Here is a 26237-nt window from a genome sequence, read left to right as displayed (position 1 = left end):
CCTCTTGATTGTCGAGTTGGCTTTTTTTTTATTTCGTTTATTTTTACAGGCTCAGTTACTTAAGTTTAAAGGAGCCGAATTCTTAAATATAATTTTAAAACTATATATATATAAACAATTTTCTTACATCTATGGTTAGTAAGGTGGAAAACCGATTACTCGCGGTGTACTCGAGTTTAGGAGGGTGACATATTTATAGGAGAAGGATGGGATATAAGGAAATTGTAACAATGTTGATGAACACTCATTTCATAAATCTATTCGTATATCTATAGTGTATTTACATTTCAACTTATTCTACTATTTAGGGGACGAATTACCCGCAAAGGAAGGAAAGGAGGGTATAAGGATGTAGGGACAATCACACACGAAGATCTATAGCTTTAAGGAAAACATATATATGGGACATGTAATCAAGGTCTAACCGAGCCAACACATCTCTCACCGGCACATTGGACTGTCTTCCTCGGGCCCGAAGGGAGTTTTCTAAATTCGATCTGGCGACCAGATACACCTCGCACGACCAAACAATGTGCTCGATGTCGTGATAACCTTGGCCACAAACGCAGAGATTGCTGCTGGCAAGATTGAAACGGAAGAGTAGTGCATCTAACGAACAGTGATTGGACATGAGTCGGGAGAAGGTGCGAATAAAGTCCCGACTCAAGTCTAGACTTTTGAACCACGGTTTGAGGCTAACCTTAGGGATAATCGAGTGAAACCACCGGCCCAATTCATCTTCATTCCACTTGCGTTGCCAGTTAGCGATGGTATTTTTGCGGACTAAAGAGTAAAATTCATTGAAGGCGATTTGACGCTGATAAATATCGCCTTCAATTGCACCTACCTTTGCTAATGAGTCAGCCCTCTCATTACCCGGAATGGAGCAATGTGAAGGGACCCAGATAAAGGTCTGGATAAAGCACTCAAAATTTCTCGTATTCTCTCAAGGAAGTACGGTGAGTGCTTTTCCGGCCTCACTGAACGGATAGCTTCGACAGAGCTAAGACTATCCGTTACAATGTAATAGTGTTCAACAGGTCGTGAGGCGACGCTGTCCAGCGCCCAATGAATTGCTGCCAATTCAGCAATATACACTGAGCAAGGATTCTGAAGACTGTGTGAGGTGCTAAAAAATTCGTTGAACACTCCAAATCCTGTGGACTCGTTTATAGTGGACCCATCAGTAAAGTACATATTATCACAATTGATACCCCCATACTTTTCATCGAAGATCGTTGGAGCGATCCTCGATCGTTGGTAATCTGAATATCCATGGATATCTTGCTTCATGGACAGATCAAAATGCACAGAGGAATTGATGTAGTCAGGGAAACAAACACGGTTGGGAATATACGAAGAAGGATCAACCTGCATGGAGATGAATTCATGATATGAACTCATGAATCCGGAGTGAAAATTTTGCTCGATCAGCTGCTCAAAATTTCCGATCACCAATGGGTTCATGACCTTACACCGGATGAAGAACCGAAGAGATAATAATTTGAAGCGATCTTTTAGTGGGAGTAGGCCTGCCAAAACCTCGAGACTCATGGTATGCGTTGAGGGCATACATCCCAACGCGATACGGAGACAAAGATACTGAATTCGCTCGAGTTTAATGAGGTGTGTTTTGGCAGCTGATTGAAAACAGAAACTGCCATACTCCATCACTGAGAGAATAGTTGTTCGATACAACATTATAAGATCTTCGGGATGGGCTCCCCACCAGGTGCCGGTAATTGTACGGAGAAAGTTTATTCTTTGTTGGCATTTTTTACTCAGATACCTAATATGGGCCCCCCAAGTACATTTGGAGTCGAACCAGACCCCAAGATACTTAAATGACATAGCATGAGTGATCGGTTTACCCAAAAGTTGAAGCTTTGGTTTTGCTGGTCTATGCTTCCTAGAAAAAACCACCATCTCTGTTTTCTCCGTGGAGAATTCGATCCCTAGCCCAATGGCCCAGGTTGAAAAATTGTTCAAAGTATCTTGTAAGGGTCCTTGCAGGTCGGATTCGTTTGATCCTACGACAGACACCACTCCATCATCTGCAAGTTGTCTTAGGCTGCAATTTTGTGTAAGGCAATTGTCGATGTCGCTTACATAGAAGTTGTACAAAAGGGGGCTTAAACATGAGCCCTGGGGGAGGCCCATGTAAGAGACCCGACTTACTGCCGAATCTCCGTGAGAAAAGTTCAAATGTTTCTCACAAAGCAAGTTATATAACATATTATTCAATAGAGGCGGCAGACCCCGAGAGTGTAATTTGTCCGACAAAACCTCTATTGAAACAGAATCGAAGGCCCCCTTTATGTCCAAGAATACTGAAGCCATTTGTTTTTTTTCGGCGTAAGCCATTTGAATTTCTGAAGAAAGCAACGCAAGACAATCATTCGTCCCCTTGCCCCTGTGGAACCCATATTGTGTATCTGAGAGTAGGCCATTCGTTTCAACCCATCGATCAAGGCGAAACAAGATCATTTTCTCCAACAATTTCCGTATACAAGACAGCATTGCTATTGGGCGGTACGAATTGAAGTCGGACGCGGGTTTTCCGGGTTTTTGAATAGCTATAACTCGTACTTGTCTCCAATCATCTGGAACAATATTATTCTCCAGAAACCGATTGAATAAATTCAACAAGCGATGTTTCGCCACATCAGGGAGGTTTTTCAACAAGTTGAACTTAATTCTATCCGATCCCGGAGCAGAATTGTTACATGAAAGGAGAGCAAGAGAGAATTCTACCATCGAAAACTCGGAATCAAGATCGCACCTACCTTGTGGTATATCTCGAACAATTTTTTGCACAGGAGCGGAATCAGGCAAACCTTCCGTGCAAAATTAAAAATCCATCGATGTGAATATTCTTCGCTTTCATTCGTTGAAGAGCGATTTCGCATGTTTCGAGCCACTTTCCATAATTTTTCATTAACGTTTCTCGTGACAAACCTCCCACGAAATTTCGCCAATAAGCACGTTTTTTCCCTTTGATCAAGTTTTTAAATTGATCTTCAAGGGCTAAATACGTTTGAAAATTGTCAGGGGTTCCACGTTTCCGAAAAGCTTTAAATGCATTAGATTTTTCTACATAAAGCTTGGAACATTGGCTATCCCACCATAGATTGGGAGGCCTTCGGGAAATGGTGGAACCTGGGATGGGTTTCGTTTGAGCGCGAACCGCGCTGTCATAGATCAAACGAGAAAGGAAGTTATACTCCTCCAATGGAGGTAAACCATCTCTGGAATTGATGGCTAGAGCAATCGCGTCCGCATATTTTTTCCAGTCAATGTGTCTTGTGAGGTCATATGCCATGTTTATAGATTCAGAAGAATTCGACCCAATGGTGATGGAAATTTTGATTGGCAAGTGATCACTACCGTTGGGGTCCTGGATTACATTCCACTTGCAATCTAACGATAGTGAATTCGAGCAAAGCGAGAGGTCAAGAGCACTTGGGTTAGCAGGAGGTTTAGGTACACGTGTTGTTTCCCCAGTGTTCAAAACGGTCATATTGAAGCTGTTACAAAGGTCATATATCAACAATGAACGATTGTCGTCGTACTGTTCCCCCCAGGCAGTTCCGTGAGAGTTGAAGTCTCCCAAGATCAATCGTGGCTCAGGAAGGAGTGAGCACATGTCATCAAGTTGTTTGCGGCTAACCGCAGCTCTCGGAGGCCGTCGAGTTGGCTTGTTTAGACTAAATTACTAAATGAATAGAACACGGGAGGGCTAAGATTGCAATCTTTGATCTATTGTCTATTGTTTGATCACATTGTCCGTAGAACGAATGCTGCATTTGCACTTCAAGTGACCGATTTACGCTCGTCTGATAAGCAGAAAAAATTCTATATTGGACCTATATTATCTATATTGAACCTCTCGCTGATACATACTCGGCCACGGAAATACAATAAGAAAATGTGAATTCTCCGAATTTACCTTATTTTGAATCATTCATGGGAACCGTATTGTATAACTTACCGAAAAAATTTAGAGAATTTACGATTTGTTTGGAAAGCAAACCACAGAGCTAAAATAAATATTAACGGTAAAACTATTGCAAAGAAAAACGTGACCTGTTTTTTGATTTGGTACAATTGCGGGAAGACGTAGTCTTATGTCAGAAAATAGGTAATAATTTCATATTCATATTCTCAATTTATTCATATTTTTATTTTATTCACTAATGTCAACAGGATTAGCCCTAATGTTCGGAATAAATGGATTTGACGGATATTTAATCTACTAATACCACTTAACTAGACAACTAGCTAATGTGTAATACAGGTCGGACTCGATTATATACAGACTCGATTATATGTGATTCGATTATATACAATTTTTGACTCGATTATATACAGTTTGAAAAAAAAATTTTATGTTTCAAATATGACTTATTTAAAGAAGAAATGTAACCTTTCAACGTTAAGGTGTAATTTAAGTGACTAATTCATATACAGCGGGGTAAAAATCGTGATTTTTGAAGATTTTGCTAGAATTTTCACCAAGAATTAATTATTGCAGCCAAATTAAGATAGATAGAAGTCCATTAATTTAGATGTTCCTATATCTATCCTTTATCAAATTTTCTCATCTTTCAAATGAAAGCAACAGAATCGTCTTCCGTAGCATACTTTGTAATGTAGAGCCAGTTCGAGGCAACAGAGTCCGAAACAAAAAAAAAAGTTCTATAACTCGGTCATTGTTGAAATTCGAACATATGCGTAGAAGGATTTTTTCCATCAAATATGATCGTCTATCACCCTCTGAGAGAATCTGGATTGTTATTTTTTTCATGTGAGAAAGGTATTTTCTGACTTTAAGGGGATGAATGAAAAATCAAATTCCTCTTTTATATTCAAGAAAAAAAAAAGGTACAAAAAAAAACCAATAAAAAATATGTTTTTTGAATCGATTATATATAGTGAAAAGAAATCAGAAACTGTATATAATCGAGTCCGCGCTGTAGTGTGTAATGTGTCAAACTCCATTATTTTCACCTCATGTTTCATACAAATATTTCGTATACTATATACAATGCACAATAGTCCAGGAAGAGGAAACTTGCATCTTTGTATCTCAACTTTGTAGAACAAAGTTTTCTATCTTTTAATATAATCGGTTAGTGTTTTTTTTTTCTAAGTTGCATTAGGGTGACCATTAAAGTGCCAATGGGCGTCTGGGAAAAAAATGACATTCGAATTTTCTATCGAGACTTTTTCAAAAATGTCGATTACTTGATTTTCCACGAACATTACCCAAGACTGTTGCTAGCGATACATTTTTATCCAAATGCAAAAGGGTTACTTAGGGGCCTAAGTTACAATTTTTTCGATATAATATTTTAGGTTGGGGAAAAAGGTGGTAATCGCTCCGGACTATGTGGTGGATGCATTAAAACATCCCAATCAAGTTCTCGGAATTGTGTGGTCTTGCGTTGTCCTGATGGAACACAACACCTCCTCTGTTGGCCAATTCTGAACGTTTCTGGTCAATTGCTAGCTTCAAACGATCCATTTGTTGACAGTAGCGATCTTAATTTAATGTATTGCCCTGAATAAAAATTAAAAACAAATTTAAAATAAACACTATTCACAATTTCAGCGGCCTGGCTTGCATTTTCGCATCTATAAAATAAAAAGTGTAAAATGTACCAAATTTTCACTTTGTTGACCTCCATTGCTAACACTCTATAACTCACAACTGAATGGAACAAACAAAAAACACAAAAAAAAAAATTTTTTTTGTTAAAAATTTTTTAGTGTGAAATGTCACCTTTTCAACGATCCTATACTTGAAATTGTATGATCGATATTACGCGAGATATTGATCACTAACGCCAGCTATCGAGAAAATGCTAGATAACCTTTTCCCCAACCTAATATCTTTTTCTGGCTTTTTTGAAAATTCTGGTTTTTGTATCACGACATGCTAATTTATTCGCAGTTTACGAAGTCAGATCCTGTACACAGAAAACGTAACTCTGTAAATGCAATTTTTGTTATGCCACTGAATTGACCGACTTCAATTGAGATAAATACTCAAAAATCATGAAAACAACAATTTTAGATCAAAATATATTTTTTTTTTTCTAAAGTGGCACATTTTTGCTTTCAAACCCCCAAAAATTGTTTTTTTACTGTTTTAGTTCACTTTGAAGAACGAATTATAATTGACGAATCTCTATTCGATTTAATTTATTTCAAACAAGAATTATGAGCACTTTAACCCTTTTGGAAAATTCTGGTTTTAGAAATATCCATGCTAATACGCCAATGTTATGTGATATTTTACCGGGACCGGACCGGGCCGGCACCATTGGTGAAAATATTTGAATTGAAAACCAAATCAAATGCGAAATTCTGATTAAATTTATATATTCATGTTTATTTAAGAAGCTGTGCAAAGAAATGATCCGAGATCCGAGAACTAAAGTTCAAATTTTCTACCATGTGCTGGCACTCATCTGTGTTTTAAAATTGAACGAAAAGGAACGAAATGTTTCAGAAACCACAAAGTTAAAATAAATTTCTGGCTAATTTTAGTGCGACGTCTAGCTTATTTTGCAGTATTTTTCAGCTAAACGTGAAGCAGCTTTAGGACACGCGAATCAACCTGGTTCTATTCCAAAACAATCTTCAAGTATTTGGTTCTGTTTCAAAACAATATTTTGGCAAGAATCAGAAACTGGCGTCAGAAGGACTGAAATGTATGAAAAAAAAACAAGTTACAACTGCATAAGATATTTGAAAATAGGCTTGTCTCGAGCTGGTAGTTATGGTATGTTCTGATTGTAAAGAATTGAAATTATAATGAGTTTGTCTAGAATTAAAAATAAAAATTATGAAAAATATAATAGATGAACTCATTTTATTCCGAACCTGCCATTCAAGTCTCTACGTATAATATGATAGTCTAGGATTAGAAATTATGATGTGTATTGATGATGATGATGATGGTCCCGCCACCTTCCCCTACAGAGGTTTGAGCAAGACGAGTTATCTAGAAGATATTAACTTTTTTCTTAGCTTTGAAATCAGTTTACCAAAAAAAAACGAACTGATTTTACCTACAGATATAAATTCAAAAAATGTTATTTTATTACATTATCAAAAAAGAAGCCAATACTCAGTCTCATCGTCCACTGAGCCGATACGGTCCCGACGAGGCCCTTGCAGCCAATTGGTCCACCAGAGCACGAGTCCAACCGCCAGCCTAGTTTTGGATACACAATGACTATTCCCATCTAGAGAAGTCGAGAAATTTTCCATTACGGAAAAATCCTAGACCGGCTCTCACAAAAACTTTTATTTTATATCCTTTATATCTGCGAGACGCGCGCGAGGCTCAAACTTATGTAGACTACTTTAATTTTTTTAAAAACTAATACATAAGAAAACAACAAAATGAAAAATAAAAATAGTCCATCATCACCAAGATCATGACAGGCATAATACTGGTAAATACAAATTAAAAAACAAATAATATTGAAAAAAGAAACAAATTCCACATATAATCCGTTAAAAAAAACTTCGTCAGATAAAGTATTCTCAAAAAAATATATATAAATAAAATCTAGAATAAACTGTTCACACAAAATTATTCGTTCGTATAAAACTTCGTCAGTTACTATAATTCGTCAAAAATTTGAAAAAACATTATTCGGCTGTTAAGAAAATACAGCTTTAATGTGTATTGATAATGTAACCATGTTACAGTCGCTGTAAATCCATGTTAGCGCATAGTAATCTACTCGCATAGGAATATTGAACGAAGACTAAAAACATGTTTACTTTGTAAGAAAATAACTCAACAACGAAAAAACGTCTCTGTTTTTTGAATATGTTATAAAAAAGCCTATTTTAAAATAACGCGCCTACTGTTACTAAATTATGTAAACTATACAAAAAAAAACAAATACAATCAATCAATGCGAAATCAAAACTAAAATTTTTGCGAGTGTTGATTTTTTTTCAAGTAGACTAGCTAATTGGCTTTAATTTCAAATGACGATTTCAATCGGTTGAGTAGTTCAAAAGTTATGAATTTTCTAAAAAAAAGTCATTTTTGAAAAAAAAACATGATTTTTTCAAACCTCCCTAATGAAAAAATAAATACGGGTATAATATTTTGCCTGAGTCATCCTTCCACGTCAAAAGTAGAGGACGGTTTGTGACCTAGTTGTATATGTACAACGACTCAGTAAGCTCAGCGCTAATTTTCACAGAATAATCATGATAATAAAAGACATCAATGAAGAGATATCAAAAGACCGATAAATAAATTTCCGTTCAAAGCACTAATGAGACCCGTCAGCGGAATAATTCAGAATTCGGCAGGAAGAAACAATTTGTTCAACCATAAAATAATTCGAGAAAAACTATGGATGGATTATACCTATGATATAACCGCAAGGTTGGCGTAGGACTGCCGTTGGCTTAGTAATCAATTGTATTTCTTTAATTAGCAATAATCCCACCTCATTTGGTACGATGTCGCCGCAGCGCAGAGCTATCTATTGTGTGTATTCATTTAATTGTTGATTAAACTAGTGAATGAATGAAACTATTTACGAATTGAATTAAAAATAAATCCCAATTTAAGTAAATTCATGCATTATGGTAGTAGTTATCGCAAAACGAATTCCGGAGTGTAAAAATGCTTGAGAGCATAAAAGTATTGCCGACTTGAATGTATCTGCAATGCCAATTTCTTGGTTTCGGAATCTGTATTGGGAAAACACATTCCGGTTTGCAAAAATGCAAGCGAGTATAAAAGTGCCCGCATCTTGCATCTATTTTACAATGCCGATTTCCTCAGGCTCCATGTTTTTGAAATCTGCGTTAGAGCCCTCGCAGACTACAGACTTTTGTCGTCCGATAGATTCGGACAACTTAATCAGAATGGAGTGATATGCATATGCGCACACTACACCGATTCAGTACCGGCCGATGAAAAAATTTGATAGGCTTCCCGATTGCATTCAAACTATTCTGTCGGCCAACTATTGGCCGTCCGTTTAATCAGTACTGGCTAGCATCGGTCTACGCACACACGACGATTGTTTATCGGCCGATAGTTCAATTCGCTCTCAATTTTGACATCCGGCATAGTGCCATGCGAATCACTGAGAATGCGATGCTCTCTGAATCTCTTTTTGATTTTCCTTCACCGTTCTCTTCTCCGTTGTCAAACACAAATTAAATACAGTCTTTCGAGAATATTCGTCCGACAGTTGGCTAGTGTGAGCACTAGCAACCCAACCCAACCAAACTATCGGTTGAAACAAGTCTGCAGAGTGCAGGGGCTCTTAGGGAAACATTCCGATTTGCAGAAACGCTAGCGAGTACAAAAGTACCCGCAGCTCGCATCTATGTTGCAATGCCAATTTCCCGTGACTCCATGGTTTTGAAGTCTGTGTTAGGGAAACATCCAGATTTCCAGAAACGCAAGCGAGTGCGAAAGTATGCGAAAAAAAGCTGCTCGTATCTATTTTGCAATGTCGATTTCCCCATGCTTCATGGGTTTGATGTCGGTGTTAGGGAAACATTCCGATTTCCAGAAACGCAAGCAAGTGCAAAAGTACCCGCTGCTCGCATCTATTTTGAAATGCCGATTTCCTCAGGATTCTTGATTTTGAGGTATGTGTTAGGGAAACATCCATCCATTCCAGCGATTTGACCTCAATCGTTGCGCAATCATAACTGAGTGGATTTCCGAGCTGCACTCGCTTATATACCGATTGGTGTGATTTCAATAACCTGTTTTGAAAGCAATTTCAAGGCTATTTTAATCAAAAAGTAACAAGCATATAACGCGTAGAAATTTTACCTTTCGAATGAAGTGTTTATCATACCATTTCGTTCAGTTGTTTAGGAGCTATTAACGCTCAAAATCTCGTTCTCCGGCGTAACGCTTTCGTTTTCGAAACTTTGAACTTACACCCCAGTATAGAAATGAAAGCCGTAGTCCTACGTCAAAAGTTACGTAGTACTTCGTGCATTTTTTTTCCATCATGATTTCTTCATTATCGACGTTCATTAGTAATGCCGACCTCCCTCGGATAACGCGGTTCCAGTAGCTGCAGCAGTAACGTCCCAAATATCCTGAAGTGTGACTTTTTGACACTGACAAATGATCATCGCATATCAAAATGCACACAAGCAACGTTTCGTGGTAACTAATGGCGGCAGAAAAAAAACCGTCAGTGGAAAATGTTTTTCTCCACGGCTATGCAACGGCACTCCGTATGCACTCGTCGCATCGGAACCACTTATCTTCGCAGTTGGGCCCGGCAAGAGATGGCTCACAATTCAATGCTTCGACGGACAGACTGGGAGCTGTTGTGTCGGATGATAAATAAGTAGCCCTTCAGAACAGGGCGGCAGTCAGTAGCGCATCAACGGTAAAAGTCATCAGCATTAGCAGGAGGACGCAGATTCCGGTTCAACGCGGGATGACTTGAGAGGGACCCCAAGCGAGGCGTAATCTTTCTTGGTTTTAGTTTGTTTTTTTTTGGTACAGAACCGAAATATATTTTCATTTTCGTTATCAAATGCACACTCAACCATGAGATGGCTATAAAGTTGTGATAAATATCAATCAACTAGGTTTTCCATCCCAAACCGAACGTCAACGTCAATCTAGCCCGTAGCAACATAAACGTCTCCGAGGCTGTCTTTCGGCTGTAGCAAAAGACGAAACGCAAGCATAGAAAAAAGTATGATTTATGTTGCCTCTTCAGTTGCGCTTTTTTTGCATATGTGTCTTTTGCTTCTTTTGCATCGTCATCATCATCATCATCATCATCATCGCCATCAGAGCGGGAGTTCAGAAACAGAAACATATAGAAAACTGCTAATGGCAGAGACAGCCTCCATCTTTCGCACCCACTCGTGTCGAGGCGCAATTGTGGGAACGGGACGGCGGTTATTTCTGCACTGTAATGCACTTTTTCCTCGCCATTGGAGTTTTCTGGGTGGATTCTGCTCAAAGGAGGAATACAATCGGGCAGCAGCCAAAGGGAATTTATCGTGGCTCTCCGTTGCTGCGTTTTTTTCACCTTCCTTTGAATGTGCGGTTCTTTTTCTTCTCGGATTGCCACCGCCACCAGCTACGGAGAGGGAGGTGGAGGAGAGATCCTTGCCTGGGGAGTCATTTTTTGGAGGATAAACCAGAAGCTTTTGATGATTTGAATTGTTAAATAATCATTATTCTTTGCCGCTTTCCCGGGACGAATGGGAGGGTGGAGTGACGGGATTCAGCGAGAGGTTGCATTTTTTGGCGGTGTGCAAGGATAATGGAAATTTGCAACGTTCCCACGGTTTTTTTTTCTGTTTGGAGACTTTGACACTAAGGGTATACTGATTGAGCAGCAGAAGATGTTGTTAATTATCGGCACAGTTGAAGTGGTATGTTTGTTTTTCTTAGTTTTCATGATTTTGAAAATGAACGAACGGATTGAGTTTATCGTTAATGGATTTTTATATTTTTAAAACTTTAGGTTCGCTTTCCCTGGAAAATTTTAGGTTTTCCCGATGTCATGAACGCTTGCAATTAAAAGAAAAACAATGTAAAGATAACTGATCACAATTTTTAAAAACATAGTTCATCTGCTATAATTTTCTATTTTTTATGCTAGACAAACTTATTATAACTTCAAAGAAAAATAGAAACTCTGCCCCTAAACCATGTGAACTTAAGAAAACAAATTCAATCATTTAATATTTTTTGCGAGTGTCATATTCACTCAAAGAAGACTAGCTAAGTGGCTTTAAATTGATTTGTCGATCGTCTGAATGGGTCCAGTAGAAAAAGGGGAAACAGGGAAAAAATTGATTTTTCGGACCACACTAAAATGTAAATGGCCACCCCAATGGAAAAAATAAAAAAATAAGGGTCTAATATTTTACTATGAGGAAAAAAAAACACTTTTTTTCACGAAAACCCAAGAATCACTATATCGGTTTAACATGGAATGGTTGTATTGTTATATTATGCTTTATACATAACAAAACATACCCGTTTGGTCAGGAACATTCGAGATTCTTTAGCGGAAACAGAACCTAACAGCTGAATTACTTTGGTTGATCAAAACATCCAGTTATTTGTGAATTTTTGAGAGGAAAACATAGAAAATTTCTGAACACACTATATTAACCATATTTAAAAAAATTAAAAGTATGCGTGTTATCGCAGCCTCGTAAATAAAAAGTAACATTTACAGTTAACCAATCTCATATTAACTTTTCAGCTGCTTATTGCTTCACAATAATATCAAAATTGAATATACTCAAGAAAAAAAAAGGATGATAGGGCTGATTTTAAGGTTTATAGCGTATCTGGGGCAGTTATGATGAGTTGCAGAAACAGTTTGATGTTTCTTATTGTCTGCAGGATCCCGAGTCACTTTCGCATCCTTTTTCAATTTTTCAATTGCTTCAATTCAAATTTTCCTAGATAATTGCTCAATATTTTTCGATTAGACGGAATGCTATTGGGAAGAATGAGGTATGTTTCAATGTTATTCACCTCATTGTCACGGTACCACTGAAGCACCTCTCGACTATAGTAGCAGCTTTCCAAATCTAGCCAACGTTTCACCGGACCATAGTGAGCCCTAATGAACGAAAGGAGACTTGTCAGTCAGGTGCTTTGTGACGAGATCCTTGGTTTTATGGCCACAGCTGCAAATCCCTTGCCAAATCGAGAGCTTCCGGGAAAATTTATCAGCGAAAACGAACCCTAATTTGCTTGGAACATCTCCTCTGGCATTGACCTAATAGAATTTCAGGCCTGGTAGCTGTCCAAAATGCACCTTCACGTACGTTTCGTCATCCATCAGCATGCATCCTTTGTACTTCAACATAATCTTGTTGTACAACTTTCGAGCGCGTATTTTGGCCACCAGATTTTGCTTCAGCGTCCTGTTTGGTTGCTTTCGGGTACGAGCATTACGATAACCTTATCGCATATGAATGCTCCGGATGGTATTTTGGTTAGAGTTGTGTTTTTGACGATGTCCCGATGACGATGTGATTCTGGATGTTTCATGCTAACTATTATAAATTATTTCAATACATAAAACAGTCTATTTTTGTGCTACCGGAAGAGACCGCATAAAAATTCAAGAGTAACTATAAAAATATCTCTGCAACACAGTTAAAAAGTTTTTTTTTTCGGTGAATAGGGGCTGCATAAAAAAATCTCACTTAGAAAATTACTACGAAACTTACGAAATAACTAGGAATTGCTTGTTGAACGAAATCAAGACACGAGGCACCTTGGAACCTCGTCAAAAGCTTTGGAATATGTTTTAGATGCTCATGCTTATGCTTATATTATACTTACACATCCCATACAAAACTTTTGAAATCGTATAACTAAAGGGTGTGTCACATCAAATTGCATCACGGAAAAAACGCTGTAAAAATTCGCCCAGTAGACCGATCCTTTTGAAAATTTTAGACAGTAAAATAAAAACTATTAAACAACTTTTGGCATTTTCTTTTTATTCATACTTAGAGCCCAAGCCCGTATGCTCGCACCTTTCTCTTTACCCCGTCCATAAGGTTCTGTACAACGTCAGGTTGTAGTTTTTTTTGAACAGACATCCATTTTCTCATGAAGTCCGCCTCCGATTTGACAACTTTTGGGTTCTTCCGGAGGGCCTGCTTCATAATCGCCCAATATTTCTCTATTGGGCGAAGCTCCGGCGCGTTGGGCGTGTTCATTTCCTTTGGCACGAAGGTTACCCCGTTGGCTTCGTACCATTCCAACACGTCCTTTGAATAGTGGCACGAAGCGAGATCCGGCCAGAAGATGGTCGGGCCCTCGTGCTGCTTCAATAGTGGTTGTAAGCGCTTCTGTAGGCACTCCTTAAGGTAAACCTGCCCGTTTACCGTGCCGGTCATCACGAAGGGGGCGCTCCGCTTTCCGCAAGAGCAGATCGCTTGCCACACCATGTACTTTTTGGCAAACTTGGATAGTTTCTGCTTGCGAATCTCCTCCGGAACGCTGAATTTGTCCTCTGCGGAGAAGAACAACAGGCCCGGCAGCTGACGAAAGTCCGCTTTGACGTAGGATTCGTCGTCCATTACCAGGCAATGCGGCTTCGTCAGCATTTCGGTGTACAGCTTCCGGGCTCGCGTCTTCCCCACCATGTTTTGCCTTTCGTCGCGGTTAGGAGCCTTCTGAACCTTGTATGTACGCAGGCCCTCCCACTGCTTGGTCCGCTGGACGAATGAACTTGACAAATTCAGCTTATTGGCGACATCCCGGACCGAACTTCTCGGATCACGTCTAAACTGCTTAACTACGCGCTTGTGATCTTTTTCACTGACGGAGCATCCATTTTTGCCGTTCTTCACCTTCCGGTCGATGGTTAGGTTCTCGAAGTATCGTTTTAGTACTCTGCTGACCGTGGATTGGACGATTCCCAGCATCTTACCGATGTCCCGATGTGACAACTCCGGATTCTCGAAATGAGTGCACAGGATTAATTCATGACGCTCTTTTTCGTTCGACGACATTTTTCCAAATTTACGAAAAATTGACAGTGAAGCATGGCCAACGTGATCTATACACTCTTATCTGATTATAAGCTAAAGCTGATATAATTCCTAAAAATTAAATTCCTACAGCGTTTTTTCCGTGATGCAATTTGATGTGACACACCCTTTATGTTCCTCTCAGCCTTACGATACGCGAATTTTCTTGTGGAGAAATGGTCCCAAATCGCTTGCGAGTTGCTCCTCGCACTCGTTAGTGTTAACTCTCCTTCAGTTACCATTTTGTTGGCGATCAGCTTTTGCCACGACTATTGTTTCACTAGACGCTTGTATATGCCTCGTTAGCCAGATATACAATATTGAAACTCCTTTTGATTTTTTTTAAAGTTCAGAATTTAAAATTCCATAACTGGCATCGATTATTAGGAAATAACATTTTAATTTATGGCAAAGTTGGAGTCCAGCAGCATTTTCTATGTACCTTCATAACTATAATGGGTTTTTTCTTGCTCATAGATTACACTTGGCTGACGGTCTACCCAATTATCATAGTGTTTTTGATGCAAAAAAAAAGATGTAATTAATTCTGAGGTACTTCATTGCACTTTTGACTGTACATTGGTGTTGATGAAAAACTATCTGAACCAGGCCGTTTTGAAAATATTTTCCTCAAACCATCAAACTTTACAGATACACGGGCCAAAGGTTGTGCAGTCCACTGATCATTCAACAAGAGCCAAAGGTTGTACCGCTCATGACAACTCTACACGAGCTGATGATTGCGCCGGCTAGTGACCATTCTATCCTGGATTCCTCGAGTCGAGAAAGACGCACCACGCTAGATATGGGGTACAGACTAGGGGGCCGTTGCTGATTAATGGTCAGCTGCATCCCAATAGTAAGTAGCCCGTGTCGGGCACACGTATAGAGCATCGAAGACTGCAACATACCAATTATGAGAACACTTGTAATACTAACCTCGAGCCAACCGCGAGTAATCGGTTACATATTACTAACATAGTTGTAAGCAAACATTGTCGAAATATTGAACTCCCGGCCCCGTTAGGCTGACGCCATATGAGCCTTAATAAAAATATATATTTTGGATAAAAAAAAAAATCAAACTGCCGCCTGTAAAGTTACGAATTGAAAAATTACATGACACGTTCCGTAAGTCATTTCAGTATGAAGCAATTCTACTCAAGTTGGATTTCTTTTTATCAGAGAAGTTCTCCTGAAATAGTGAAACCCATGGCATTAGCTTCCACATTAGTTTTTGGACCCCCAGCTTCAGAAATAAGATTTTTATGGTTTGGGATGAATTTTCTCAAAAAAGCCCGATTTAGGTAGCTTACCATCAACATGAATGAACAGTGAGAAGTGCGAAGAAGTACTTCAGAATCATTTCCTGCTGTTTTTACATCAAAAACAATGTGATAATATGGTAATTTGGCATCAATTCATCAAATAATGAGGGCTTCAGATTCTGGACTGGTCAGATTGTTTACGAGTTCAAAACCCTATCAAGAACTTATAAGGGATGATCGTATGAATAATAGATGCAGCTTACAAGCAGTATGAGTGATTTGAATAGCTTAAACGAGCAGTATCCTCTGCTTAGGACGAGATACACACTACAACATGGCACAGCTTTGTCAAAAACACCCCGAATGGGTTATGTGAACTCATTGAGAACTACAGATGATCTACAAATTAAAACTTATTGTAATTCATATTGTTGGGTAGCTGGTTCGATGCCTTGCGCAGGTCCCTATCCTGCGTTTCTTCGACCTGGGACTGTCGGGGTTTTCCTTCTGGAGTAAATATTTTTGGGGGTGAGTACCCGCCAAATAACAGCACCAACTTTATGATTGCACTACAGTCCGTTTATTTACAATTCATTCACAACTTGTATATTTATTTGCAAAAATTACATTTAGCAATTCAACATATATTATTTACAGAACATTATAATTCTAGTGTCCTTCCATTATTAATGGAAGGACACTGGAAGAAAACATGAAAAAGTTTTTGAATGTTTCGCACCTGAACACAACAATAAAGTTCAAATGGCCATAAAAATTACGATAGTTGTTATATCCTACACTATCTACTTCAATTCAACCGACTTCTTACATATCTCTGAAAACTCACTAAAAATGAGTGGTTCTATAGATAACGGGTGTTAAATAAAAAATGAGATTTTTTTCAATACCTTTCAGTAACTCAAATAAAGAGCGTAAAATTTTCTTTCTCCAAGAAAATTGCTCTTTGGGCTCCCTAGAAACAGTAGGCGTGTTTGGTTTTGCTAGTTTTAATTTAGTCAAAGCAAAGATGGCGTCGAAACAGCACGTGCTCCGCGAACGCATTTTACGGTTCTACGAAACGCATTTCCAGCAAGGAAAAAAGTTCACGGTGGCATATTTTAAGGAAGAAAATGTACCTGTCAGTACGGTATATCGTATCCTGAGTCCCCTGAACGTAGAGCGGAAGGTCGGAAGTGGGCGTCCGGTGACGATAATGACGAAGCAGAGGAAGACATCGTTAAAGAAGCTGTTTGACAACAAGGACGCAACCAGCCTGCGTGACGCCGGTCGGAAATATGGCTGCTCCCACGTATTGATCCATCGGATCCTCAAGATGGAAGGAATCGTCTACAGGAAGAAGACGAGGTCGCCGGAGTACACGGAGGAGCAGATTGAGACGGTTAAATCACAGTGTCGGTGGATGACCAAAAAATACCGCGGGACGTCTTTCGTTCTGGACGACGAAAGCTATTTTCCGCTGTCCAAAACGCATATTCCAGGAAATGATAATTACTACTCCAGCGACAAGTCATCCACACCGCCTGAAGTGAAATACAAGCTCAAGCAAAACTTTGAAAAAAAGGGTTAGGTTGTACATCGCCATTTCCGACCGAGGCATTTCAAAGCCTTGGTTTAAGCCGAGCGGTCTGGCAATCAACCAACAAATCTATCGAGAAGAGTGCCTCGATAAAATCCTGCTGCCGTTCCTGAACGAGCATCACGCGGATGGGAAGTACGTCTTCTGGCCGGACAAGGCGTCTTCCCATTACGCCAAGAAGACGCTGGCGTATCTTGAGGAGAAAAAGATACCGTTCGTGCCGAAAGATCGTGACCCAACAAACTTGCCCCAGTGCCGCCCAATAGAGGATTTCTTTGGCTCACTCAGTGCCCTAGTGTATAAAAACAATTGGAGGGCCAAGGACACGAAGCAACTGACTACAAGAATCCGGAATTGTATCCGGAAAATGGACGTAAGTGCCGTACAACGTTCTTGTGAGAGCATCGTGACAAAGTTGCGTCGAACAGCAGACCATGGCCCTTACTCGAACATTCACTGACATTTTTTTGAAGAAAATACATTATGTTATTAATAAAAAATACTGAAATCGATGAAAAAAAATAATTTATTATATATGTGATTGAAAAAATTCTCATTTTTTATTATGCGTTATGAAACGCAGTGTATTTCACAGTAGCGGACAAATTTCATGCCAATTCGACTGGCCGTTGGCAGCACCATCTCAAATAGCAGTGAAACGTTGTGAGTGTATAGATATGGGTCATTTAAGCAACTTTCCATACTTGAAATATTCGAAAAATAAATAGACAACTTTTTGGAAAAAGCCAAATTTCTTAAATTTTTACAAAAATTTACAACTTAAAAACTATGATACCTACAAAATTCATGTCAAACGATGAAAAAAAAAATTTTTTGGCTTTTTCCAAAAAGTAGTCTAATTGTTTTTCGAATATTTCAAGTGTGTAAAGTTACTTAAATGACCCATGCCTTTACACCCACATCGTTTCACTACTCTCTGAGATGGTGCTGCCAACTCCTAAGACAGGTTTGGTATGAAATTCGTCAGCGATTTTTTCAGGCGTAAGAGTATTCTCATCTTATCGATACACATTTTTATCTATTACACAGATACACATGTCGCTTTTCCGGCATGAGAATACTCCTATCGTTCGAATATTCACCAGTTAGACCATACACAGCGAGATTATTTGAGGCTTCCATTGTTGTGTTATTAATAGTACCAATTACCTATGCAGCAGACCGTAATGTGAGCGGTAAGGGACTGGGATTACCGTCACATGATGATTGTTGCATGGATGTAGTAGCTAAAATAACACACAAAGATGGTCAATTGAGGGCCCTGAGTTATGAGCTTATGATCGTTCGACTTCAACGCATATTGTACCAAAAGTTCAATTGCTCTGCGTACTCTCAAAATGAATGATTCGTAGCTTTCGTTTCCATGCGTTTGTAGGTACGAGTACTGCAAGGAGTGATGACACTCACACGTATACATACAGATTTCCATATATACATGCACTCATCACTAGGGTGCCATTGAAATGATCATCTCGAATTTCAAAAAGTTACCATACAAAAAATGTTCACCATCTAAAAAAAAATACCCTATGCAAAATATCAACTCAATCGGACAATCAAGAGGGAGGGTTATTTATTGACACCCTACTCCCACCCACAAACCTAAGGGGATTTTTTGAATCAAATTAAAAATATCTCTGTGTTAAAAAAATCTAAAGAAGCTTCATAGGGGTAAAATGAAAGCTGGTTGATAAAGTTAAATGGATTTGCTATTGAATTAGAAAATTGTGTAAGCCAACTTTAAAAAAAACAGAAAGAAATCGATTTCTTATTTCTTCTCGATATATTGTCCACTACATCTACACACACCGAGATAACAGAATGTTCGTGATGGATATTTCACGAACATTCTGTTCTGTCATTATGTTAAAGCTGGAATTTTACGCTTTAAAATGGACTTTCAAAAGTAGTGAAAAAATATCTGCATAGTGGAGTACGAATTCGAGTTTGAGTCACTGTATATTTCCATCACTGAGGTATATATTTTTTTCTAAATATTGAGTCATATAATATATATATATATATATATTTTTTTTGTTATTCTATTATATAGTGACTTTCAACACATTTTGGCTGGTTCGTGACTTTTTACTTCCATTTTTGAAATAATGTCGGGAGTGAGAATGACTTCTAGCGTGGGAGGTATGGATGTTACCACTACGCCAGATCGCCTCCTCAATGTAACAAATTGAGTCACAGACACCACCATGACTGTTAGGATGGACCAAAATAAAGAAAATAGAATAGGATTCACGGGATTGTCCAAACAGAAATGAATAAGTTTGTTCAAAAAGTCCTTTTTTTTTTGTATACTTTTGGGATCAAAGGATAGGGATGGAAAAGCGAGAAAGAAATCCACTGAAAAAGATCCATTGTGGGATGAAGTTTTCAACACAAGAACTAACCTATTCAAGTGTATTGACCAGCAGAACGTATCATCTATTGATAGTTAGATTTTCGTTTATGTAGACACGATTTCCACTCTCCAATGTTCCCCATATTTCGGAAAGACAGAACATATGTGGAGTTATTCCAGGCCCAAACCTCAGGGCCGTCCGATTGAGACGAAAACGAAAAATCTCGCAACTCCTCTAGGTCAGTGTTGCCACACGTACAGATCGCAAGGATCGTCGGACGGTGCGACGTATGTTTTGCCTCAGATGAACAGATTGAATCGTTTGTTCCAAGCTGAAAAACCTGAATTCACGATGCTACATGAAGAGATGAAATATCTGCGAGGAATCTTACGTTGTTTCAATGTCCAATGCTATTAAATATGAAAATCATTTGGAAAGCGACAAGAATTTTAAGTTGGAATAACAGCAGAAGAAATTATCAGAACAATGGACAGCGAAAGGCAGATCATTTCAAAGGATATTTGTCGCAGTTTTTTTTTCGTAAATCTGATCAAACAAATGAGAAAAAAAATCGATTTTGATGATTCAACGCTCAAGTCTTCGGCAATGTTAAATCCCAGAAATTTTTCCAATTTGACTAGCATTAACGTTGTATCAGGAGCGTTTCCAGGACTCTACAATGGGAATGTACTAAATGTGGAGAATTTATTCTGTAGCCTAAAGATAAAATTATTTCGTAAGGAAATCACAATTTCAGGAAACGAGCATGTGCAGGGTTGGTGGACGAAAATTGGATGCCTAAAAAGAATTGACGGTTCGCTCGCCTTTTCGGCGCCTCGATGACTTGTTTGTAACGTTCTCGCTTTGCCTCACTTCTCAGCAAATGTCGAGCGATTTTTTTCTGAATATAATCAGAACAAAAATTAGCTTTGAAATCGGCTCAGCAACGATACGATGAACGCTATTTTCAGATCATAGGATGTGGTCAAACATCGTGGTGGCAGCTCGAAAATTCGAAAAAAAATTATAGTACCGTTTTGTCTCATATTCCGAACACCCAAGCACCCTCATTACTCAAAATGGTACTCTTTCGCGAAATTAATTTGATTTTTAGATACAATAGTGTTCGCGACCGACAGCGCGAAAGAGGAACAAGTGTCAACACAGTATTTTCCCTTCCAAATTTTCAATCCTTTTCCCCCATCTGAGTCACTCCCTTCCTATCAAAACGCTTTAAGCACGAACACAAACCGACGTACAACGTGAAAGCAGCCGAACACATACTAACAAAGAAGTGAAGTGCTTTCAGCTCCCTCACAATGTCAATTTCCTCATTCCAAATTCAACTTTTACTTGAGCAAGTTCGCGAAATAAACAACCAGTGATTGTAAAGTTATCCAAGTGTCTTCCATTCTCCAATAAGCCACGTATCAAATCCTGAGCTATCAACCTGAGGCCTCCTTCAGCCAAAGGATCCGCCTAGTTCCTCAATGGTGTGATCTACCAAATAGAGCTTTCTTTTTAATTTGACTACAATAAAATTGATTTACAATACATATTCATGGTGAAAAACTAAAAATTTGTTCAATCACTTTTGTCTCAAATTCCGAACACCATTTTTGTCACTGACTCATATTCCGAACACTTTTGTCTCAAATTCCGAACAGCAAAAATGCAATTTCTTTAAAAAATCATAACTTTTAAACTACTGGACCGATTCATATGATCGCTATATCAAATTAAAGTCAATTAGCTAGTCCTTTTTGGAAAAATGCTATGCTTGCAAGAAAAATTGGATTTTGCTTTTGTAATTATTGATTGCATTTGTTTCTTATAGTTAATATGGTGTCGGGACCAAGGGCGCTATATCGGTATCGAAACCTGTAAATCATGTTAAAATGAAATCTATTATTCAAAGAATGTCAGGATTTTGAACATTAAATTGTTTATAACATTAAAGTTCAGTATATTCATATCGAAAAATGAAGTGTTCGGAATTTGAATCATGCGTAGAAACATGATTCATATTCCGAACACCAATTTTAATGAAGATTTCTGCAAAAAATGTCATTTTATTTCATCCATTTATTGTAGATTCTTACCATATCTAGCACTTAGCATGAAAACAACAAACAAAATAGTTGAAAAAACTACAAAAACTGAACAATTAACGATGCTTGTTTTTTTACAGAATTTGCTAAGGCAAACATTTTATCATTGGTTTTGACTGTCACTTTTTTGCAAATGCTTAATATTATAAATTATAGGCTGTATCGATACCTGTAAATGATGCTAAAATGAAGGCTATAACCCAAAGAATATCAGGGTTTTGATTATTCGATTACTTACAACATTAAAGTCAGTAAATTTACACTTGAAAATGAAATGTTCGGAATTTGAATCATGCGTAGAAACTTGATTCATATTCCGAACACTACTTCAATATTAATTTTAATGAAGATTTCTGTATAAAATATCTTTTTTTTCACCCATTTATTGTAGGTTCATACATTCTCTAGCACTTAACATGAAAACAACAGATAAAAAAGTTGAAGCAACTACAAAAACTGAAAAATTAACGATGCTTGTTTTTTTGCGGAATTTGCTAACGCAAACATTTTATCATTGGTTTTGACTGTCACTTTTTTGCAAATGTCTGATATTATAAATTATAGGCTGTATCGATACCTGTAAATAATGTCAAAATGAAGCCTATGCCTCAAAGAATGTCTGTGTTTTCATTATTCAGTTATTTATAAAATAAAAGTTTAGTAAATTTACATTTAAAAGAAAAGTGTTCGGAATTTGCGACTGTTCGGAAAATGAGACAAAACGGTATACAAATGTAAAATGTAAATGTAGTATCTGTAGTACATAAATGAGTATTTTATGAATGCCAATAAATTGTTTTTCTTTACAACGAATATTCTCGATGGTGCAGATTTTTGGTATAGATTTTGGAAAAAAAAAGTACAGATGAGTAAGATTTTTGACCCCTTTGGTACAGATTTAAATGTGGCAACACTGCTCTAGGTCTTGATACAGAATTCCTGAGAAATTATTATGATTCTTATGCGTTTGTTACACAGATCATCGAGAGTGAGAATTTCATCGTCATCAGTTTTTTTACGAAATATCACAAGATCGCTTCCCCAATGAACTTATAGCATTCAACGATGGAGCGGATCCCGATCGAGTGACGTTTTTTTATTTCATTGTTACAGTATCCAGGAATTGCCCTAACGAGCTAGAAACTCTGAAGAGGTAATATACATTAGGAACTATTTTAGCATTTTAGTCTGAAAACATATTTATAGAAGTTTGTTTCTTCAAAACTATCATCCTGCGGAAATAACTACATTCTCGCTGAGAAATTTCCTAGATATATTTGAAACCTACATAGTTTTCCGCTTAATAGGTTTAAGTTCCTAGTTTCCGCCGGATGTTTCAAAACCGTAGCGAAACCTAATGGTGAAAACTGTGATAAAATTGTTCATAAACTTTGTACCAGAGTAAATTGAAAACAGTTCCACTCTCCGTCGGCACTGACCATCGACATCAACTGCCGTCGGGAGGCAAAGCCATAGCGACATTCCAGCGCGCTATAGAAGCCGACGGACCAAGTTCCTGCAAGTTCCCTCCGCAGCAGGTAAACGTCATAAATCAAGTATGCTCCCTTATTACATCCTTCCAAAAACAAGTAAAAAAAGAGCACACTTCGGGGGGAAGTTACTACGCAGGTCAATTAGAAAACTTTTTCGGCCGAACTTAGACCTCTACGCCTCTTCCTGCCCTTTGAGCCTTCCTGGGGGGGGAGGGTAAAGGTGGCGGACGTTTGGCGGAAAACACCGCGAGGGTCCCAAGGTCTCCCTTACAAGTTCTTACAAGCGACGACGTTGATATTTGTCCCTCTACGTGTGTATGTGTATGGTGGAAAACTTTCCACGATCCTCCGCGCGTTGCGTAGTGCCCCCCGTCCCCGTCGCTCCGTCCCGCTCACCCAAGCAAAATAAAAACAAAACAAACAAGAGACGATGAAAATTTTCCTGCGCTTCACCTCCCGAAGCCTCCAAAGCTGTTGGAGCAAGTTTTCATTTTTGTTTTCCACACCGGGGGGAAAACTCGCCATGTGTTGGTTCGAGAGCGCACACACACACATCGTCATCAGGCGTGCGAAGCGAAAGGCTGGCTGTGACTGAAAAAAGCGTGATGGTGAAGACGCGAGGGCGAGAGGGAGATAGCGCTTATTTACTACTGAAAAATCTTCATCTTAAGAAGCTTTTGTTGGAATGGGTTGAAAGGTGGTGAGAGGGGGAGGGGGTAGGGCTAGGAAGGAGCGCTTTAGCGGTGGAATGTTTTTCTCACACCCCCATCGGTGGTGGTGATAATCAGGTGAGAGGAGGAAAATAAAGCGTTTCGCATTTCGCCTCTCTGCTGCTGTGTACAGAGAGAGAGGAAACTTGGAGCGCGTAAAACGAGCGTAAAGAGAACGAGTGAGAACGTGACTCACGGAGGGGAAGTGAGTGCCGGTGGGTTGCCCGGTTCGGAAGTGTTGGTGAGTGGCTTATGTACTTTTGCGTCTCTGTTTATTCGAGGTTTCGCAGCAGGCGCTTCGCGCGTGCGAAGGGTTCTGCGAGAGAGAATGCGTTCTAAAAGATGCGCTGCCGCGGAGAGTGTGGCTGCGAGTGGCTGTGAGTGATTGTGAGAGAACGGGCTGTGTGTGGGAATGGGTTTATGTGACTGAGAGGATGTGAGCGAGTGTGCGAGTGTACACGCCGTTTTTTGCACCCATGGAGAGAATAGCAGAGAGAGAGATACTTTTTGTGGTGGTGAGAATGTGTGTGCATCGTGCCGTCACGTTCGTTTGGATCCCCTAGCGTGCGCATTCTCCCAGGACACCAACCGCGCGCCCTGCAACCCCGTTGGCGAATTGTGCAGCGCGCACGCTATAGATGAGGGGACCTCGCCAATATGTGCACCGTGTGCGGCGCTGCTGCACACACCATGATAGACCGCGGGGGCCTATATACTCTAGGTCCGTCCGTTCGTTCGTTCGGTTATGGTTCCTTGTGGTTGTGTGTAGCATAGCACACGGCGGAGAGCCTCTATGTGCACGCGCCTATGTGTGCTGGCCGCAACGAGTGCGATTTTCTCTAGCACAGAAACGCAGCGCTGCGTTCTGTGTTCAAACGTCAGTTCAATACAAGTCGCTGTTCGGCCGCATCGTAAGTGCAGCAACACACCGCCGCCGCCTGCGCTAGTCGAGAGCGGAGCGGATTAATTAGAAGTTTTTTTTCTGGTTGTTCCTGTTGTGCCTTCTGCTTGCTTTACTGTGTGCCTCCACGGGCTACTACGATTTGCCTTCGCCTTCTGCCGTCGTCGCCGCCTCCTATGTGTGTATACTTTTTGTGGGGGCATCCGGGCGCTTCTTCGCCCTGAACACTTGGTGGCGGCGATCTGGAATGATGACAAGGACGAGGCGTGCTGCGATCTCTCATCACACACACACGTCACACACCGCCGCAGCAGCACAACGGAGTTCCTCCTCTGGGCTGGAGTCGGACCAGCCGACCACCGACCAGTTCAGATCAGATCAGGCGGACTCTAGGACGTGTGTGGTACATGGCTCCGGAGCCTTCGCGCGAACCGAACTACCCGAAGGCCGAAGAAGAGTGTGTCCAACTATTTAGTAGTTTCCTTGTTTTTTTTTTCGGGAATCTGATCTGGTTGGTCATGTGTGGATCGGGAGAGGAGGTCCCGCTCCACAACTAGTTCAGTGTGTATTCTGTTGGTTTTTTTTCACTGCTGCCCAATGCTCGCCCAACTTCCGTGGGAGAAGTGTGTGACACGAAGAATTTGTGTGGTAGCCGCCTTGTTGTGTGTACGACGGAACACACGGAACCGATAACCGGAGAGCGCGCGCGGCGCCGTCATGTGAGTGTGTGTCACGGCTAGTTTTCTTCCAGAGCCGTTCTTGGGCGATTATTTCTTTCGTGTGCTGGAGTTTTTTTTATCTGATTGCTGTTGTTGTTGTTGTTGTTGTTGTCCGGTGAAGACTTTTCCAACTTCTAAGCCTAGGACTACCATTACACCACTCGCTGGCGTTTATTAAAAAATTAGACAGTGAAGAAGACACACGCGCCAAGCTGCCAAGCCGGTGTAGAACACGACGACTACGGAAGTGTGCAATATTTGCAAAGTGCTCTGCCGAGGAAGTAGTAACTTCAAACCGCGGCTGTTAATGAGAAGACTTGGATTAATTCGCGAGTTAACGCACACCCCGTCGCTAGTGACTCGCAGTAGGCTGCGATCTTGACTATGGTTTTTGGCTCGGGCTAGCCTACTGTGAGTGCAGTGTCGGTTTCTACAAAACTTACAAAAATCGTGCGTGTTCAGATTACAAAATACTTACTAATCCCCCCCCCATCAAACCTC

General features: G+C 39.6%; 1 protein-coding gene across 18 annotated transcripts in view; it reads left to right on the top strand.

The window, feature by feature from the left end:
* The window catches only part of LOC129770692 (protein tramtrack, beta isoform), a 618642-nt gene that overhangs the window by 82629 nt on the left and 509776 nt on the right, over positions 1-26237 (top strand). Inside the window, exon 1 of one of the 18 annotated variants that reach the window (XM_055773704.1) lies at positions 24904-25027. The exons of 6 other annotated variants lie outside the window; for them this stretch is intronic. The gene's annotated coding sequence lies outside the window, so the exon portion shown is untranslated. Of the gene's footprint in view, positions 1-24903; positions 25028-25106; positions 25741-26022; positions 26148-26237 lie in introns of those variants that run through there. 11 more of the 18 variants (XM_055773826.1, XM_055773745.1, XM_055773730.1 and 8 more) reach the window with 11 other exon arrangements.

The sequence above is a fragment of the Toxorhynchites rutilus genome, chromosome 1 (assembly GCF_029784135.1).
Source record: "Toxorhynchites rutilus septentrionalis strain SRP chromosome 1, ASM2978413v1, whole genome shotgun sequence".
NCBI lineage: Eukaryota > Metazoa > Arthropoda > Insecta > Diptera > Culicidae > Toxorhynchites > Toxorhynchites rutilus.
The sequence above is the reverse complement of the archived record's forward strand: the minus strand, read 5'-3'. Positions and strand labels throughout refer to the sequence as shown.